General features: G+C 47.3%; 1 long non-coding RNA gene across 2 annotated transcripts in view; it reads left to right on the top strand.

The window, feature by feature from the left end:
* The window catches only part of LOC142431111 (uncharacterized), an 84055-nt gene that overhangs the window by 55620 nt on the left and 7464 nt on the right, over positions 1-20971 (top strand). Inside the window, exon 3 of one of the 2 annotated variants that reach the window (XR_012780682.1) lies at positions 20367-20537. The exons of the other annotated variant lie outside the window; for it this stretch is intronic. This is a non-coding gene — a long non-coding RNA (uncharacterized LOC142431111). Of the gene's footprint in view, positions 1-20366; positions 20538-20971 lie in introns of those variants that run through there. 2 annotated transcript variants of the gene reach the window in all.

Genomic DNA, 20971 nt, shown 5'->3' with positions numbered 1-20971 from the left:
AAAGGTTTGTATTTTTGTTTTCAGGTTTGTGGAAGGCTACAGTTTACAGGGGGAGCCATTTTAAAAATCCATTTTTAAGGCTCTCCATAAAAATCAAACCCACTGCCATTGAGTCAATGTTGACTCACAGCGACCCTATAGGGCAGGGTAGAATTGCCTCTGTGAGTTTCTGAGACTGTAAATCTTTACAGAAGTAGAAAACCTCGTCTTTCTCCAGTGGCACTTGTTAGTGGTTTTGAACTGCTGACCTACCTAGATTCAGCCTCCATTCAGTTATTTCTGGCTGTTGACAGGCATTGTGAAAAGTCTGGGGAAGGAGAGATGGGTAGGGTCAATGCCAAGACATGTAGGAATCTCCAAGAAACCAGGAGGCAGAAGATCAAGAGACGGAGATTTTTCCCCGAGTGCAGACACAGAGAGAACACTTTCCCAGAGGTTAGGTGCTCTGAACTCAGACTTTCAGCCTCCTACACGGTGAGAAAGTAAATTTCTGCTTGTTGAATCCATCCACATGTGGTGCTTCTGTTATAGGAGCAGTAAATAACGAAGACAACAGCAAATAATTCGGTTTATATTTCCAAATCATGGTGTGCTCTGGGGGGATGCAGCAGAGATTGTGTAGCATAGTGAATCCCGGGACCTAGCTTGGAGGGAGCTGCATTCTGCTGGCCCTCTCTAAGATGTAGCTCCCTGAGCTGGAAGGATTGCTGAGGGAGATTGGGTCTCTCTGCTCATCTTTGTGTGAAGAACCTTCACCTACGGAACCCAGACTCGGAATTGCTAATCTTACTTTAAAAGCATTTTCAGGCAGAGCCCTGGAGGTGCTGTTGGATCAATATTAGACTGCTAACTGCAAGGTTGGTGGTTCAAACCCACCAGCTGCTCTCTGGGCAAAAGATGAGGCTGTCTGCTCCTATAAAGCTTTACAACCTTGCAAAACCTGGGTCACTGTGAGTTGGAATCCACTCAACAGCAGTAAGCTAGGTTTAAGGGCTCACCCATCGCGCTGCTGCTCCCATCCAAGGTGCGGAGAATGTGCTGCTTGTCAGCCCCATTTCTAAAGCGGAACTCTGGGATTTCCTCTTCCAGTGTCTCCCAAGTTTGCATGTCACCTCCACAGAGCACAAGCGACCCTCAGCCTGCTGCATTAGATCCTAAGCACAGGCTATTAGGGGTGAGAGTTGGGGGTCTGGAGCTGCAGCTCTGCACTACCTGGCCTGCCTTCTGGGATACCAGTGCCCTGACCTGCAGGCCCAGTGAAGGTTAGAAGAAACTGGGCTGGGGGATGACCAGAGTTTTACCAGGTGGCTAATGAAGAAGGCGTGCCTTTCGGGAGCAAGAGCAGCCATGCGTGCCTCCCTGAGACCACTTGGCTCTACCTCAGAAGGGTCTGCCTCAGAGGGTCCACTCAGCACCTGGCTTCTGGATCAAGCACCTCTCAGGGGAGCCAGGCGTTTGTTGGCTTTTATTTTCTTTCTCAACCTTAAAAAAAATTCCTCTGAAGTAGATCATATAATTACTCTGAAATAGATTTGGAAGTCACAGGTAGAGATGAAGGGTGGAATGTAAGTGGCAGGTGTTCACATTACCTTACTACCCCAGGGGTTTGATGGCCCAGTTTGGGTTGGCTCAGAAGCTGGGGCCTGGGGAAAACGTGGGGAGTAGGAAGAAGAGGCCTGGGCTTGCACTCCGAAGATGTGTTCTCCCCCCTAACCTGACTGAGCCCTGGGGGCACTGGCAGGTAAGTGTGGGACTGCTAGTTGCAAGGCTGAGTCTCAAACCCACCAGCAGCACTGCTGGAGAAAACGAAGGCTCTCTGCTCCCATCAAGATGTACAAAGCCTCAGAAACCCTGTATCAGGTCACTGTGAGTCGGAATTGACTCGATGGGTTTGAAGGGTACTTTGCTTTCCCCTTATTATCCGATGAGTGACCTGAGGCAGATTACTCCACCTCTATAACCTCTTTTTTTATTTTTAAAGAAAGGGGATTGTGTAGGTGATAGCTTTAGACATTTCCAGCTCGAATAATATGAGCGCTCTAGAAATAGTCACTGAAAAAACCTATCTAAGAAGACAAACAAACCCAAGGAAACATGTAACATTCCTCTAGTTCTCTCATGCTTCCTACTGGTGCCCGCCCTCCCTCCCTCCCCCCCACATAACATCATGACCCCAGTTCTACCTTACAAATCTGGCTAGACCAGAGCATGTACACTGGTACAGATAAGATCTCTCAACACACAGAATCCATGACAGATAAACCCCCCAGGAACAGTAATGGGAGTAGCAATACCATCAGGGTAGGGAAAAGTGGGGGATTAAGGGGGAACCTATTGCAATGATTGACGTATAACCCCTCCCCACAGGGTGACGAACAACAGAAACATGGGTGAAGGGAGACATCAGACGGTATAAGATACGAAAACAACAATAATTTATAATTTATCAAGGGTTAACAAGGGAGGGAGGGGGAAAAAAGAGGAACTGATATCAAGGGCTGGCTCACGTACAAAGAAAATGTTTTGAAAATGGTGATGGCAACATACGTACAAATGTGTTTGATACAATTGATGTATGGGTTGTTATAAGAGCTGTAAGGGCCCCCGATCAAGTGATTTATTAAAAAAAGAAACAAGAAAGGAAAAAGAACTACCTTACAGCCTATCTTTTGTGATCACAAAGTGACCAAGAAAGGGAAATACAAGTTCAAATCTTTGCTATTGAGTTGACTTCTGATTCTACATGTCCTGTAGATTGGTGACTTACCATCTGTGTTTGAGACGGATGCTTATTTTCTGCATGCTTAAAAACCATCAATGGGACCAGCTCATAGATGCTATCTTACTGAGAGGTCTAAGCAATTGGTTTAGTTGGTTTTGCAATCACCAGTGTGCAAGGAAGAGGTGAGGGAGTTAGGTGTTGGCTGGACAGGCAGAAAGACAAGTCTACAATTATTGCTATTATGGATGAAATGATGTCACCTCCCAAAGATATGCTTATATTCAATATTACCAGTTAGCATGAATTCTTATTGAAGCGAGTTGGGGGATAGAGTCTTTACCCTATACAACTAGTGTCCTTACAAACGAGGATGCTATCCACAGAGAGCAAGAGAAAGGTTGGCCATGTGAAGCTTTATCTAGGTCTATGTCCGTCTTCATCTCTCTCTAGCCATCCCAGCCAAACAACAGCAAGGAACACCTGCCTCAAGCTACCAGAAGCTGGAGGAGAGGGATGGGACAACTTCTCACCTGGATCTCATCTCTCAGAAGGAACCAACATGACCAGTGTCCTGCTTTGAACGTCTAGCATTCAAAACTCAGGAAATGAATTTCTGTTTTTGTCAGCCACTCAGTGACATGATGACAGGCCTCTGGAATACACAGCGTTTGGCACCGGAGGTGGGTGCTGGTGTATCAAAGATTAAAAAAAAGGCAGTGGTTTGGGGATTAGACAGTGATAGAGCCTGGGAGAGTTCGGATGCACTTGATGGAAAAGGTTTTGGCAGTCTTGCAGAGACGGTTGAAAAGACTATGGACCTCAAGAGTGGCTCTGAGGGGCCTCAGAAAGAATTGAGGAGCGTTGTGGGGGAAGCGTCCATGGTCATGAACAGAATGTTTCTAGAAATGAAGATAATGAACACGCTTCTGGAGAGACCTTAAAAGGAAATGAGGAACGTGATATTGGACACTGGACCAAAGACAGTCCCTTGGTTAAACATTGACCTAATTGTGTTCTGAAACTGTGAGAAGTAGAATTTATAAGCAATAAAACCCAAAGTGAAACGCACTGCAGTTGAATCAATTTTGACTCATAGCAACCCAAGGCTGGAACTCCTCATAGACACAGACTGCCACATCTTTCTTCCTCGGTGTACCCGCTCCGTTCAAACTGCCAAGCTTTCTGTTAGCAGCTGAGCACCGAACCCACTGTGCCATTGGGGTTTCTATAGGTAATGAACTTGGATATTTATCTGAGGACATTACAAAGCAAAACCCCGAGGGTAAAGCCTGCTTTCTCTTCGCTACTTATTGTAAAAAATGATAAAGAATGAATGGCGCAGAAAGGAAGCAGAACTTGAAGATTTGGACAGTTAGCATCCTCACATTTTAACAACTGAGAACATGTGCTCAGGAAGCAGCAGTGAGGACGGGGCTGGGCGAGATAGGTGTGCGGCTTCAGAATCCAGCCAACCATTCCACTAGAAACATGGCTCCCTTTGATTGAAAGGGACATAAAGCCACAATCTGAGTCATGCTGACCCTATGTGTCATAGAGGACAAGAAGAAGTCAAAATCTACCGCCACAGAAGCATCTTTGTCCTGCAGAGTGGCTCATGGGTTTGAACCATCGACCTTTAGGTTAGCAGCCCCATACTTAACCTACTGTGTAACCAGGAGTGTTAGTCGGGGTAGACTAGAGAAATAAATTCATAGACACTCATGTGTATAAGAGAGAGTTTTATATAAAGATAGTAGTACATTTGGAAAGCATCCCAACCCAGGCTAGTCCAAGCCCGTAAGTCCAAGATTAGCCCATATGTCTGATGCCAATCTATAAAGTCCTCTTCAGACTCACGAAACACATGCAATGATGCCGAATGCAGGAAGATCACAGGCCAGTGGGAGGGACGTCTTGTAGATCCAGTGGCATTTTTCAGTGCCAGAAGGGGTCTCTCTGTGGCTTCTCTGGCTGCAGAGGCTTGGTTGCATCAGGGTAGGTCCATGTGCTTCTCCAGCTCCACGCGACTTGTCAGTAGAGCATCTCTCAGGGAGTGAGTCGAGAATCTCTCCCACCTCCAAGGAGGAAATCCAGGAGTTCCCAGAATGCTCAGGGGAAGGCCACGCCCACACAGGGGCCTCATTGGCTATGACCAGATTGACAGACTGACTCCAGCCCTTCACCAAATTGACACCAGATGATGCAACTACCAAACCACGGCTTTATTTCTCCCCTGTTCTTTCCTCCACTGCCCCTTCACCATTTCCTCCATTCCGTTATCCCTCTTCCTTCCTCGTCACTGTAAAACAGACTCACTCTTAGGAGAACAAAGAAAGCACACATGTATCATAACAACACGCTTGAGTGTGTGTGTGTCCATGCTTATGCGTGAACGACTTGATCCCAGCCTTAGGGATTACCCGAGATGCCCTCCTCATTTTGCTGACTGTTGCCCAAATCAGTCAGGGGTCCAGTAGGAAAAAAGGCTCACACCAACGGAATCATTAAGGCTTAATAGAAGATCTAGATGTGGTCAAGGTCAGGGAATAGTCAATGGTGATGGATGCATCACTCCAAATCTGCCCTCTGTGGGTCACACCATGATGACCGTAGTAACACATGCTCTTGTGGGTGCCCCTGGGGGGCTCCAAGGCTAGGAGACAGGCAGAAATATAGAACTTCCTGTTACATGTTTCCATTTACTGCAGGGAACAGTTGAGATTACTTCCTGGAAAACAACCTTTCTGCCAATCTTCCTCACAGCCGGGAGAGGCTCGAGCTAACAACGAAAAGGCTATTTGGCCATGAAAGAGCTTGATTAATCTGCACGGTTGATCTTTTTCCATGTTGACACAACCGGATGGGTGGAAGTTATTTCCTCATAGCACTTCCTACACATTTTACTATCGCTTAAGAAACTTTCTTTCTTATTCCTGCTTTCTTTTGTACCAAATCTCAGGGTTTTGTCTATTTGTTTGTTTTCTTCCCACAGTGCCTGGAATGAAAGGCTTACATGCTGACGGAAGTGCCACCCATCCCCCCGCCTAAAAACAGTACAAAAAGCCATAAAAACTAAGAAAATTATAACAAAACGCTTGGAACACAGCTGCAAAACGTTTAAACAACGCTGACTAACAATGCAACTAACTCCTAGTGATCAAAACAGGAACTGCTTTTGCTTCCAAAAATCACGTCGGGTTGGATTTCAATTTTTTGTTCAAGCTCTGATGCAAAATTTTGACATTTTGTGTTGAATCCGATTAAGTCCGGTCCTGAGGTGGCTGAGGACCAGGGTTCGACTGTGTCTTCTACTGGATCCGGTCTCAGGTTCTTGCTGTGTTACTCTGGCTTGGCTAGAGAAACCAATCCAGTGACACTCTTCTATACATGGGGAAGAGCTTTATATCAAAAACTAATTACACATAAAGAAGGCACCCCAGCCCAGTCCAAGTCTGGTGCAAGCCAGGGCCCTCTGCAGACTCACGAAGCTGCCGGCGGGTGAGGCAGGAAAGGGAAGCAGGACGCAGGAAGAGCACAGGCCTGTGCGTGTCCACTTGGGTGGAACTAAGGTCGGTGGATGCATGGCAGATGACTGACAGCTCTCAGGGTCAGAGGACCCACATGGGGTCACCCAGAGGCAGACCCGGAGTCGCAGTGAAATCCCAGGAGGAGGAAGCCGAAAGCGGCATACAGAGAGGCAGTTCCCAGCGTCCCTCACTCTCCTACAAAAGGCCACACCCCCAAGAAGGTGTCCTCCAGCTACCCCATGATGGACAGATGTGACTCCACCCCTAGCCAGGAGTGTCTAAGATCATCCAGCGAGCATACCTGGATCCCCGTGCTCCATGGATAGAAATCTATCTCGGTAGAATTGGTTTCCTTTATAACACTATCTGCAGTTACAGGCTTTAGCAGACGGACACGGGCATCTCTGTACAATAGATGAGGGACACTTGCGGCATAAAGAGCTTGACCTTGGCAAGTCAGAGAGGACGACAGTTTTAGTGTGACCGTGGGCAGCTATCACACATCCCATAGACAGGGCAGGAGAGGCCCTTGATGTGGAGCCACCCCTCCCTCTAATTAGCTGGGAAGGAAAGGGTAATACGCACTCTCCAACAGGAACAAAGAAAGCAAGGACGCCAACAAAGATCTCACTCAAGAAGAAGCATTTGTCGGGTGACTGTCAGCAAGGTAACAGCTATTAAATCAAGAGCGGGTTTTATGTGTTTTGTTCCTTTTCCCTGTGTCTGAGATCTCCCAGTTAATTCTTCCTTTATTTTGATGTGCAATTAACTTGTTATTAACCGATGCAATTGGCCTGGCTAGGGTCAGTAGTAAAGGCTTTCTGACCCTACATCTCTGTTAAACCAGAGAAACAAACTCAAAAGAGCTACCGGCTCTCATGAGGCATTGGGACTCCATGCATTTCATCCCACTCATAGAAGAACTCGTATCACCTGGTTGTCTGTCCTCACCTGACAGGCCCAGGGCGGAAGCTGGATTTCCTTGGTTTTCATCAAGCAATAGTGCAAGAGCAGCAACCTCATTACCAGTGACAGACTTACTGCTTCCTGTGTGTCCAGCACTGAGTGAACCCCTTTAAATACACCCGCACACTTAAGATTTCCCTGGGATTATAAATATTTTATTGCCAATGTCATTAGTAGATGAATGAACTGAAGCTTAGGAGTTAGCCTTCATAGCTATGGTTATCTGTCTGAGAGTGGTGTGCATTTGTATGAGAGAGTGATGGTTCATGTTGGGTCATCTTGGCTCAACTGGGATCTGGCAGGTACCATGTCATCACTGGAGGAGCCCTGGTGGTATAGTAGGTTACAAACAGGGCTGCTAACGACAAGGTCAGCAGTTTGAAACCCCCAGCTGCTCTTCGGGAGAAAGATGAGGCTTTCTATTCCCATAAAGAATTACAATGACCAGTGGTTACCGTGGGTGAAGAAGGAAGAGTTGTTGGTTAGGGGGCATAGAGTTATGTTAAGGTGGCAGAATAATATGGAAAAGTATATCGATAACGATTGAACAACACAATGGAATTGAATTATACACAAAGAAGTTGTTGAATTGGAGCCTGTTTTGTTGTGTATCTTTTTGGACACAATTTAAAAAATAATTACACAAATAACAATGAGTACAAGGGAGAAGAAAATGTTCTAGCACCGATTGTGCGATGATTGTACAACTTTTTTTATACGATTGAATTACTGAATTGTGTGACATGTGGATGAAGTGACAGTAAAGCTGTTGAGGGGCGAGGGAGCGCTGACTGATTGTGATTGCCCAACTCATTTTAAAGGTGATTTAATCAAGGGGGGATGCTCTAAGATCGATGTGGTGGTGATTGTACAATTCCCCTTGATGTGATTGCACGATGGAACTATTCAATTGTAGGATCTGTAAATTATGTGGCGAGAAAACTGTTGGAAAAAAAAAAGAATTGCAGTCTTGAAACCCCCCAGGGACAGTTCTCCTTGGTCCTCCAAGGTCACTGTGAGTGATGGCAGTGGATGAGTGATGTGATCGGATATTTCTGTGCTGTGGTCTGATAGGAGCAGCTGAGAGGGGATGGTCCTTGGGGCACGACCTCCTTCTAGTGCATAAATGCAAAGCTCTCTCTCCAAAATGCTTCTCATTGCTTGACTTGGGATGTAGGCCAGCAAGAGTCTCTAGCCTGCCAACTAGCCTGCAGATTTTGGCTTCTCTTACCCATCCCATAGAGCCCTGTAAACTAGCAGACCTGCCCAGCCTGACTCATGAGTTTGGGGCTTTCCGGCCCCCACAATTGCGTGAACCATTTCCTTGAAGTAAAGGTGTTGATATGTATTTATAGATACTGTTCACTACTTTTGCTGCTAAGAGAACCCCGACTAAGACAGAATACACTGTGTATCAGGGACCCCTGCAGCGCTCTGCCATTCCGCCCAAGGAGAGGCCTCACGCGCATCGTCAGGGGCGCAAAGGATAGTCCCATGGGTGTTCCAGGCAGGCGCAAGATCGGACATCTTTGTAAATTAGTTGGCGTTTTCTTGAAATTACCCTTTGTCCCTTTCCTTTTTCTTTTCTCTGCCTGTGAAATGATTTGGGAGAGAGTTACCCTGGTCTGTCTCCTTTGTTTAATTCTTCTTAATTGGGGTTGTATCCTGTAGTATCTCAGAATTGTACCGTTGTCTAGGAGCATGCGTGCTAAATATATCCTTGCAAGATGTTTTGGTTTTAGTTTCTAAATTGAGGATTTTCTCTGCAAGGTAGTCTCACCCCCTCACTTTCCCTCATAGTCTGTCCAAATCCATTTCTCTAATTCAAATTCACGCGTAGTCAGTCAGTCACCCACTGCTATCGAGTCGATTCTCAGTCACAGCGCCCCTATAGAAAAGAGTACAGTGGCCTCTGTGGGTTTCTGAGACCGTCGCTCTTTACGAGAGCAGAAAACCCCATCTCGTCAGTGAGAATGATTGACTTGCTGCGCAGCAGCCCTCAGGGTGATGCACTACGTCATCAGGGCTCTGTAGCACCACAGAACCAGCATCGACCCAACTGGCACCCTGTGGGTGGGCATTTCCTTGGCTGCTAGTGTTTAACTAGTAGGAACCCCGCTATCGCACACATCTTTAGAGAAATATCCTTATGAAGTGTTTTCAATTGCAACTGATGTTGACTACCTGCTTTCCAGAAAGGTTGTAGCCTTGCACACCCTCCCCGCTCCAGAGCAGTACCTATGTGATTTTTTTTTTGGAAAAGCATGTTCCAGGGCTCCACTTTAGCTAGTACAGGACATCATTGTGCTAGTCTGGGTAGACTAGAGAAACAAAATTCATAAACACTCATGTTTTAGAAGAGAGCTTTAGATAAAGGATAATTGTGCAGTAAGCGTCCCAACCCAGTCCAGTTCAAGCCCATAAGTCCAACAGTGACCCTTATGTCTGACACCTACAAAGTCCTCATCCTCACAAAACATGCACAATGACACCGACTGCAGGAGGAAAGCCAAACCAATGAGCGTGTAAGCATCTCAGCTCTGGCAGGGTTCTCCATGTAGCTTCTCCAGCACCCAGGGCTGCACCAGGGTAGGGTCATGTGGCTTCTCCTCAGGGATGTCTTGCGGGAAGTGAGTCTTGCCAGCTGAGGCAGAGAACTAGCTAAACAGCCGCACCCTGGTCCGACCATCAGAGATCAAGAGACCAGACAGGTGAGAACATCGGACCCTTTTCCTCTCAGTCCTTCATTTAAACTGCTCTTCAATGAATCCCACAGGTGTTTATCAGCCAGATCGGCACAATAAACCCTAACGGTCACAATCATCCTGCCGTGGACCAGTGATATTCCATGCAATTTCCAAATTCAAAATTTCAGTTGACTGTGCCGTCCATCTTCCACTGGCTGGCATCAGCTCTAGCCTGTGCATTCAAAAGGCAGCTTGTACAGCTCCCATGGATGCAAGGTGGGTCCAGGGAGGCCGGCTGGGAGTCTCAAAGCAAGGCGCTTCTTCCGGCAGGAGCAGATTCACTTTACAATTGCATGTGTGTGGGGTGGGGAAAGAGGGGGTTCATGGACGGCGCAGGATTTCCAAACGATTTCCAGGATGCTTCTTGGAGATCTTGGAGATCCAAGCTGCTGGGTTGGACTTGGTTTTTCTTCTTCCCCAGACGGCGGCCTCGCAGCTTGCTGGCAGGACATTTCTAACAAGGAGCGCTCTTAACGACATTCCTTGGGTAGCTGGCTCGAGGTGGTGCTGCGGGTCCGAGCTGCACTGTCCTTGTAAAAAGATGTCTTCAGCTCAGATAATCCTCTGTGGAATGAGGAAGGTGGGCCTCCGTGGAGGGGGAGGGCGGGGAGGGAGGGGCTCAAGGCTCCTTATTACGGTGACACTGTGTCAATCTACAAACCTCAGAGGGTGAACCATGTTGTCCTGGGAGCATGTAGGTTGGCTTGGTGGTGTGGATTGCCATCAAGTTGGCGCTGACAATGTACAGAAGAACAGCACGGTGGCCCTGCCTTGGCCAGCCTCACGACCTTGGCTTTGAGCTTTATGAGGCTGTAAACGGAGGGGACCGTGGTTTCCCAGGACTGTATCGGACAGCGCGGTGGGTTCTCACTGGATCCGTTTGTGAAGTAGCCCCCAACCTTCCTTTCTAGTTTGGTATTACTCTGGAAGCTACGTTGAAACCTGCCTATCATGGGCGACGCAGGTAGCAATTGAAATAGTGTCCAGCCCCATAGCCATACCCAAGCCACCACTGACGGGAGGGGGTGGAAAAATTATACTAGATGTAAAGTTCCTCCCCACCCCCCCCAACAAATTAACCTAGTTATCTACCATTACTAACAAAACAACTGTTCCTTTCAAGACTTCTAATTACATGACGCGGTCCTTTGTTAAAAGGTGTCTTGTTATTCTTCAGAGTCACCACTAGAGGGAAACATTGCTCCACACTGTGAGTAAAACCACGCGGTACTTTTCAGAGCATGTGTGTGCTGTGGAAGCTGCTGAACCACCTGCTCAGTAAGGAGAGTCACACAACAGTATGATCTAGCTGGGAGGGACTTGGGTAATGATCCCCTTCTATCATTTTTATTTTATTGTAGTTCAACTAACTGTGCAAGTGACACACAAGTACATTTTCTTCGTAAAGGATTCAAGTTTTCTTCATGGCCCTATCTATCTCCTCCTTCCTTCTCCCTGGCCTATGCCATCTCTTCTGGGCAGATACACAGGTTATATGCATAGCTTTTAATAGCACGTGTGTCTTTTAAGAGCAGGCACCAGTGCAGCCTCTTCATTTGCAAAGGGAGAAACACGGTGCAGGACTGGGAGCCAGTGTGATTTTTGTGGCAAAAGCCTGTGCTTTGGGATCAAAGAGACTCAGGTTTTTAATTCTGATTTTTGCAACGTAAGAGTGGTCATCCTTGGCCGAGCTAGTGAGCTCCCTGTTCGAGTCTGGTTTCCTCAGCCTTACAAACTTTCGGGAGATCGGAGACAGGCAAATGCTCACAGCTGAAGGCCTGGTACTCGGTGCTAGCATCCTTTCGCATCCTTCTCACGGCCAGGCTCATACAACCCATCAGTTGGGCCTCCTAGGACCCTTGGAAAGAGGTGGGTGTGCAGCTGCACTCACCATATGTGCAGTCAAGCGGAACAACCTAGAAATGTGACTCCCATTATTGCCAAGGCCTACCCTGGTTCCCGGGCTCCTCCGGATGTTTAGGGAAAAGATATAAGGCCAGGATTCAAAGAGTCAGTGTAAAAATGGGAAGAAAAGATAATGGATTTTCCCTACACACTTTGCAAAGCCCCCTCTTTCATCCACAAGGTCTGGGCATACATGTTAGGGTACAACAGAGCACAGGAATTGAGAGGGGCTCAGTGCACTGGGCTTCAAGTGCAGCTTTGCTTCATGTCTGCAGACTCCTAGGAAACACATGCATCCTTGGTCCCTGAGTTTATCTGTAAAACCAGAAAGGTGATAAGAGCTCTGGGCACATGGAATCCAGGACATATAAACCACTCATGAACAATAACGGGAGTAGCAACACCATGAAGGAAGGGGGAAGGTAGGGAGGAAAGAGGGAGAAAGGGGGAACCCATTACAGTGATTGACATATTACCTGCCCTCCCCCAGGGGAGACAAACAACAGAAATGTGGGTGAAGGGAGACAGTAGACAGTGTAAGATATGAAAATAATAATCTGTCATTTATCAAGAGGTCACAAGGGTGGGAGGGTGGGGGAGGGAGAAAAAAGGAGCTGATACCAAGGGCTCAAGGAGAAAGAAAATGTTTTGAAAATGATGATGGCAACATATGTACAGATGTGGTTGATAGAATTGATGTATGGATTGTTCTAAGGGCTGTAAGAAGCTCCAATAAAATGATTTATAAAACAAACAAACAAAAAGTCAGAAAGGTGAATCTGAGACCCATTGCAGTTGATATTAAAACCATTCGCAAGTCCACTGCCAGCAAGTCAATCCCGACTCAGTGACCCTGCACAGGATTGTGGAGACTGCACATCTTCACGGGACCAGATCACTTCATCTTTCTCCCACAGAGTGGCTGGGGGGCTTGAACTGCTGACCCTGGGGCTTGCAGCCTGATGCGTCACCCATAGCACAACAAATGCTCTAGTAAGCTTGTCTTGTAGGATGATAAATAAAGCCTGGAAATGTGTGCTGCTTTCCTGTGTGCCTTATTTCCAGGAAAAGCCAAGCCTCTTCTGGCCGTAGAGGAATTTCTGACTCATTTCCAGGAAGCCCAGTGCCACACTGTATATGCACCCAAAGTGTTTTCCTGACCGGCTTTCTGGGAGAGGTCTATCCCCATCCAATGGATTTCTGTTCATTATGACATTCTCGAGGAGCCTGGGGGCACTGTGGGGTAAGCGTTAGACCCCTAACCCCAAAGCCAGCCATTCAAAGCAGAGGAAGACGAGCCTCTTTGAGCCATAAGGACGGAGGGTGGGCAACTCGGGGTTGCTCTGAGTTGGAACCAACGTGATGGCAGCGGTTTGGCTTTGGTTGATGATATTAGTGGTCTGAGTCCTGGCTCCACCAAGGTCATGGAGGGGAATGCCGGGTAGGCTGGGCTTCCTGACACCGGCATGGAAGGCATCGAGCATTGTGCTTTGAGATAACATGTAACCAACCCACTTTTCAAAGCCCCGCGTTCAACATTGCATCCTAGTCTGTATTTTATTTGGCCATTTTAGAAAATACTTTCTGATAAGTGTTTCGGAAAAAACTATCTAGTTTCCTCTTTCAACCCAGACAATTTCAGAAGCTTGATATGAAAAATGGCAGGCAGATGTGAATGGTGTTTTATTAAAAACAACACAACATTAAAAACATTCACTTACACATAAACACACACATACACACACACACACACACACACACAAACAGTCTATTGGTTTCAGTAAAAAATCTTGTAGGCGTTTTCCCCAGGGATTAAGAACCTTGGTGGCAGGGTCTGGGAACTCCTTCAAGGAGACCCCAGGAGCCCCGTGGACTGTGTTTTGGGAATGCTGGGAAAATGTTCCCCCCTAGCTGGAAGGCCTGGTTTCCACCTAAATATAAAGGACGAATCCCGGGGCTTAGAGACCAGCCGCAGCACCATTGTGCTCTCTGCACAGCGCAGAGCCTTCCGCTGCTGGCAGCAGCCCCTGTGCTTTGGCACGTGCGTTCTCTATTTCGACTGCGAATTAGCGCTCCAGTAGTGCCCATTCTGGAATGAGCTTGAGGTGGGACAGCCGACAATGGCCCTGGCCTCGCTGGCAGGGCTTCTTTCCCTCCCACACAGGCAGGGGGGCAGCAGCTGCAGGCTCTGAGCCTCTCCCCCTGATAGAAATGCTGTTTCTCCATGAAAAGGAAGTAGAGGATTCGATGGCACGTGTGGGTTTATGGGAAAAACCATTTTAAAAGAACAACATAAGCTTTTTCAGTGTCTCTTGAAGGGGTGGAAGTGAATGACTTAGTGTTCTCTTGAAGAATGAGAGAGGCACAATGGTGAACCGGAGGACCTGTTAAATAGCATCTCTCATTGCCTCCTGAATCGCTGCTGACCATGTTTCTGCATTTTCCTCCCGAAGCCCCCCATTAGAGAGACTTGCCTTCGAGGTAGAGCTGAAGCCAAGCCATTCAGGTAAGAGCTGCCCAGAATTAAGCAGAAAAAAAGCTGGCTAGCAACAGCGTGTTTAAATGGTTGCTATCTTGCTCCTGCAGAACGCCAGGCAGTTTTAAAAAAATGCAAAGTCAGCGAAGCTGGAGCCCTGCTGAGAATTGATTAGGAAACCTTCCCCCATTCAATTCTCTCCCTTTCAAAGAAATGATTTTCAAATCGCAACCGTTTAGGTGCCAAAGGAGAGGGAGGGCATCCAGAGCTGAAGGGTGGGGAGGACCCCTTTCCAGGAGCAGGGGAAGCTCTGGCCCGCTACAGCAAGGACGGAGGTGTCCCTGCAGGGCTGGCTCAGGGTCCCTGGCTCCGTGGGGGAGGGGCTGTGGGACTCTGGGGGAACCTCTTCTCCCCAGATGGTATCGCCCTGGGAGATGCCCGGCCAGCTTCCCTTGCCCTTCCTCTCCATCTGTTACCTGCGAACTGCTCACCTCCTGCTTGCGTGGGAGGGATACCACGGCAGAGGAAGGGCAGCTCCTCTGCCCGCATCCTTGAGGCTGGTGCTTGGGCCTGACCTTTATCTCACAAGATTTCCTCTTTCTTGTATTGTTCTGGAAAGAAACACATGGTCTTTCACGTGGGCAGACACATTAGAGATGCTACCTTTAGCTGGGAGAGACCCTCTCCGGGCAGATGGATGCCTGGGGGTCTGGGACGTGAGTGGTTCTGCGGGTGGGCGTGGTTCAGTGCAGAGAGGACCGATCCGTTGTGCGTGGAGCTGAAGAACCCGGGTTTGGGAGCCAGCATGCCTGCCTGTGGTCCTCCACCATCGGCGTATGACCTTGAGCAAGGTACTCAAGCTCCTGTGCCTTAGTTTCCTCCCCTGCCAAATCAGGGCTAAGGATTAAGAGCAGCCGCATCTCAGGGATGCTGCGCAGACTCCATGCTGTGTGTTGGTTCAGTACAGAGTCGGGCACAGGAAAGCTTCAAATTAGTACTGAACCGTTGTGATCAGTCTAACATACTTTATTTCCTCCCTGGAAGAGCACATCAGCCAAAGGCTTAAGTAATCCTGGGGCAGAGGGAGAGGGAGCCTTTTTCTTGTGCTTTTGTACTTCTGTGGATGGCTTCAAAGAGCCCAGGCAGTGCTGTGGTTAGACATTGCGCTACACACCACCAAGTCAGTGGGATGACCCCCAAGCCTCTCCTCAGGAGCGAGTTGAGGCTGTTTGTTCTTGTAAAGATTTACAGTCTCAGACACTCTAAGGAGAGGCTCTACTGTCTTAGAGGTGCCTCTGAGTTAGAATGGATTCAAGGCCAGTGGTTGCGTGACTCGTTCAACCCATCGCCAGGAATTACTCGGATGAGCAGTTGGTTATGTGGGAGAGAACCACAGTGCTCCTCTGGAAACTCTGCTGCCACCAACCGGTTATGTTTCAACGTTCAATCGATCATTGCAGGGCCCCGGTTTAAAACATCAAAGATAAGCACCTATAAGAATGGACAGTGTAAGATATGACAAAATAATAATTTATAAATTATCAAGGGTTCATGAGGGAGGGGGGATCAGAGAGGGAGGAGAAAAATTAGGAGCTGATGCCAGGGGCTTACGTGGAGAGCAAATGTTCTGAGAATGATGAGGGCAATGAATGTACAAATGTGCTTTACACGACTGATGTATGTATGGATTGTGATAAGCGTTGTACGAGCCCCTAGTAAAATGATTAAAAAGAAAAAAAAGGAGGCTCCCCTGCTCATGCTCCAGGAGCATGGAAATGCACAAAGGGCGGGGTTTAAATGTGACAAATGACGTTGGGCCACCTCGATTTAAGGCTCTGAGGAGTGCAGCACAGTGCTGGGCTGAATAGGTGATCATCCAACTCTGGGGGTGCAGGGGTGACGACTGATGGGTAACAAAGTTGTGGGGGAAAGTTAGGTAAGGAAGCGGTGAGCCAACATCCTCATTATAACTAGCTTGATATTAGGAATTCTGTTGAAAAAGAAAAGAAAGAGATTAAAAATGACAGTCATAACCAGAATATAATGGATTTTTTTGAGTCCCGGGTAGTGCAAATGGTTAAGTATGGTGAAGTCCTTGACTGACAGGTTGATAATATGAACTCGCCCAGAGAGATCGCAGAAGAAATGGCAGGCAATGCAGTTCTAGATGATCACAGGCTTATTTTCAAATTAGACTGCCTATGAAACAGTCTTATTTTTCAATCACAGGATGGCTGTGATTCAGAAACTACCACTTTCCCCCCCAGTTAATAATATGACCTGTGAATCTATGTGATGGGATGCAACAAGTTGCAAGAAAACAGTTGAATGATGAAGACCTCAGGCCTTACTTTGACTTAACGCATCAGAGTCTGGGGGAGAGACAGCCCATGGTAGGCTGCATTGCACTACAGGCTGGTGTGTTGTTCCCAAAGATAACACTGATTGGAAGTCTCTGTTGGCCAGCTCCTGTTTGGAGTGTGGTGTGCAATGCAAACACCTCATTTTGAGAGCCCACAGACAAAAAAACATCTGAAGGAGGCCGGCCAGGATGTCAGGGGTAGGGCAACATCGTCTATGAGGAACACGGTGGACTGAACCAGTTTCCGAGGTAAGGACCGAAGAGAGGAGTCATCATGACGTCCATTTATCTGAATTTCTGCCGTGGACGGGAGCAGGCCTTGTGTGTGGCTCAGGGACCACGGTGTTTGTGCACAACCAGCACTTGACTGAACAGGATGCTGGTCACACCAAGAGAGTTAGGCTTGGAGTAAGGACAAACGTTGTAGCAGTGAGAGTTGTCTGCCCATGGAAAGGCCACCGTACCTCTTTATGGAGCACCCACAGTGTCGACAGCCCACCCGTGCAGCAGGGAGTCAGGGAGATGCAGTGACACCTTGCGTTGTGCAGCAGGGACCCCATTTTTTTGCTAAGAGAACAATGCGGCCTTTAACCAAAGATAAAATGAGCGAGACCAGATGGCTTATTTTTATTGTCTGTAAAATCCAATAAAAATATTCTCTGTGGTATACCATCTCTTTGTTTGGCCAGGCATTTAAGTACTGAAAGGGATAATAAACGCCAGTTTCAACAAATTGCTTGCATCATTCAATCGAGAAGAGGGAGGGTTAATTGATTCTAACTTGTTCAAGTGGTCAGTGCCACCTGAATCCAGTTACCAAGGTCCTTGAAGGATGGAGGGTGATTTAGAAACATGTAGCCTTATTAGGAACTCTACCAGGATACCAGAGTTCTGTTGGTTACAAAAAACCAGATCTCTCTTTTCTGCAGACTCTGAGCCTCGGGATAAAATCTTGGAGCATTTATTAGATGCCAGGGACCAGTATTATGTATTGTATCAATTCAACGATTCCTCTACACCAGTGGTTTTCTACTAGCAATGCTTTGGACCCCCGGGGACCTATGGCAGTGTCTGTAGACACCTTGGTTGTCACCCGGGAGAGGGAGCTTGTTACTGACATCTACTGAGTGGAGGTCAGAGATGCTGTTGAATATTGTAAAAGCTACAAAGCAGCACCCCCACCCCTCCCCCCCACCTCAACAAAGAATTATCAAGCCCAAATGTCATGAAGCTGAGATGGAGAAATCCTGCTTTAGAGGAGAGTAAGTGCATTTAAACTGAAGTATTGGCAAAGAATACTGAAAATACCAGGGAATGCCAGTGTATCAAACAAATCAATCACAGAATAGATATAACCAGAAGCTCCTTAGAACAGAGGAGGACAACCAACAAACTCACTGCCATCGAGTCGATGCCGACTCCTAGTGACCCTTTAAGACAGGGTTGAACTGCCCTATGAGTCTCCAAGACTGTAATTCTTTATGGGAGTAGAAAGTTGGTTCTAAACCTAATCTCTCCTGCATTACAAAAAAAACCCCAGAATAGCTAGAGACACACACATCAGCGAAGACACACATAGCAGATGCATCTGGACATCCAAGAGCCTAATGAATTTTCAGTTACTAGAAAGTGAGATCAACAGAAAAGGTCCTCCCCCTGGAGCTCCACCTTGGTTGTAGAGTTCCAGACCTCTGAACTGTGAAGAAATGAATCTCTTCTTTAAAGCTCACATCTGTGGTATGTTTTGTTATGACATTTCTAGGTAACTAAGACACTAAGTGACCTCCACATCTTTCTGATGTGGACAAACCAGATTGTGGGTGCTCTTTGGCCATTCCCATGTAAGTGGGCCATTCCCATCACAAAGTTACTATTTTGAGCTGACATTTATATGTTCATAACTCATATTGACTGCTTAGCATTCGAATCAGTGGCACTTCCGCCTGGCCTGCAGGGGTATTTTTTCTCTGTGCTCCCTGTGTGCCTCCATCACTGCACCCATCCTGCTGCACGGCATTGTCTGCCACTCATGTCTTGATCCTCTAGAGCAGTAGTTCCAATCAGTACAATTTCATATCCAGAGGACATTTGGCAATGTATAAAAATATCATTGACTGTGACAACTTGGAGACATCTACTGGTGTCTTGTGGGGAGAGGTCAGAGATCTACTTACCTTCATACACTGCAAAGGACAGCTAGGCTCCATGACAATGAATTACCAAGTCTGAAATGTCAATAAGGCTGCCGTTGAGAGACTAATGCTAGTATGCTTTCCTGATCTTTGGACCTGCAGGGCTTGGCTCAATGAAGGAATCCAATAAATGTTTCATTAAACAAACAACAAAAAAAGAGGAGGACAAGACTCACTTGCTTTGGACATATGGACATATTGTCATGGAAGAATGCTTGCTGGGAAAGGTTTGGTCAGTGGAAGGTCAGCAAAAATGAGGGAAACCCTGTATGAAATGGACTGACAAGAGCTGAAGTAATGAACCCCAGCATTCCCCTGGTCAGAAAGATGAGACAGGAGGGGGCGGCGTTGATCTTCTGTTACACGCAACGCCACCTGGAGTCTTGATTCAATGGCAACTAACAACCACAGGTGCACGTACATTCCCATTTAACAGATGAGGAGACTGAGAAGTTAAGTCACTTATTGTGTTAGTCTGGGTAGACTAGAGAAACAAACCTACAGAAATTCATATGTATATGAGAGTGTTTTATATAAAGGGCAAATGTATACTAAGAAAGCAGTGCTGTCCAAGCCCATAAGGCCAACATTAGCCCATATCTGATCTGCAACGTCCTCCTCCATCTCACAAAACACATGCAATGACACTGACTGCAGGAGGAAAGTCAAATCAGTGAGTGTGTGAGCATCTCAGCACTGGCAGTGGTCTCCACACGGCTGCTCCAGCTGCCAGGGCTGCGTCAGGATGGGTCCATGTGGCTTCTTCTCAGGGATGTCTCACAGGAAGTGAGCCTTGCCAGCTGAAGCAGGGAACGGGCTAAGGCAGTGGCACCCTGGTTGACCATTAGTGAGCAAGAGACCCCAGAACTCGAAAGGCGAGGCTCACTGAGCCATTTATCCCTCTGCCCTTCAACGAATCCCACATGTGTTTATTGGCCAGGTTGGCACAATAAACCTTAACTATCTCACTTATCTAACCTTCCCCATAGTGAGATAGTCATGGGAGTGAGATGCAAACTCAGGAAATAAAATCCCTGCGTTAGCAGTGTGTGCTGCTAACCCTATCCTTCACTACCTTAAACATTTTTATTGCGTTATAATGCACGTGGATTCGGAAATACTGTTCATCTCTCGGCACCAGTTGAAAAAATGGAATTCTATTTTCCTTCATGACTTTAGCCAGCAAGCCAACACTATCCCAATGAGTTTACTAGTGATGGTAGATCAAAAGTGTGGGCCCTCTGGAGCCCTGGCAGAAAGAGGACAGGACTTACTATCCCCCCTCATATACAGTGTCACATAGGGACTGATGGCAGAGGAGGTGACTGCCACCAGGAATAAGGACAGTAACAGCATTGCTTCAAAGAAGAAATGACATAGATTAGATCTGCATGGTGTCAGTAAATGAAACGATTTGAATGTGTGACTCAAGACGTAGGTCGATCAAAGCGTCTGTTTTTCTTCCCCAGCCTTCTCCCCAGTGCGGATGCTGGTCCCCAGCCAGGGATCTTTCTTGCAGTTGCATGTTGTTTATTGTGGGAAAGCATCTTACGGTGCAGCTCGCTGTGAAACCTGAGAGAGGTAATGTAAGAGCGGTAAGCGTCTATGTCGGTTCCTGAGGCTCCAGGGCTCTTGCAGAAGAACAGAGGAAAAGTGCTTTCAATAGAGAGAGGCCCAAAAAGCAGGGAGCAGTGGGGGAGGTAGGATCACTTATTCCAATGGATCTCCCAGGGCTGGGAGCTGGGAAAGAATAGATATTGAAACATTTACCTACTTACTTGGCAGGGGATTGACAGTTTTCTTTTCCAGCTCCAGCCTTCCTGCTGGCTTGCATGTTATTCCGGAGAGTTCCAATACCTATATGTCTGTGAGGATGGTGTGCTGTTCATGTTTGAGACTGTGAGACGTCGCACAGCACCTGTGGGCCTGCTCTCAGGCAGCCATCCACCTGATATTTAAGGAATACCTGACATATCGCTGGCACAGTGCTAGGTGGCGTTGGTAGGTGCCATTAAGTCAGTTCTGACCCATAGCAACCTTATGCACAACCACACCAAACACTACCTGGTCCTGC

The sequence above is a fragment of the Tenrec ecaudatus genome, chromosome 17 (genome assembly GCF_050624435.1).
Source record: "Tenrec ecaudatus isolate mTenEca1 chromosome 17, mTenEca1.hap1, whole genome shotgun sequence".
Taxonomy (NCBI): domain Eukaryota; kingdom Metazoa; phylum Chordata; class Mammalia; order Afrosoricida; family Tenrecidae; genus Tenrec; species Tenrec ecaudatus.
Note: the sequence above shows the minus strand (reverse complement) of the source record. Positions and strands in the feature narration are given on the sequence as shown.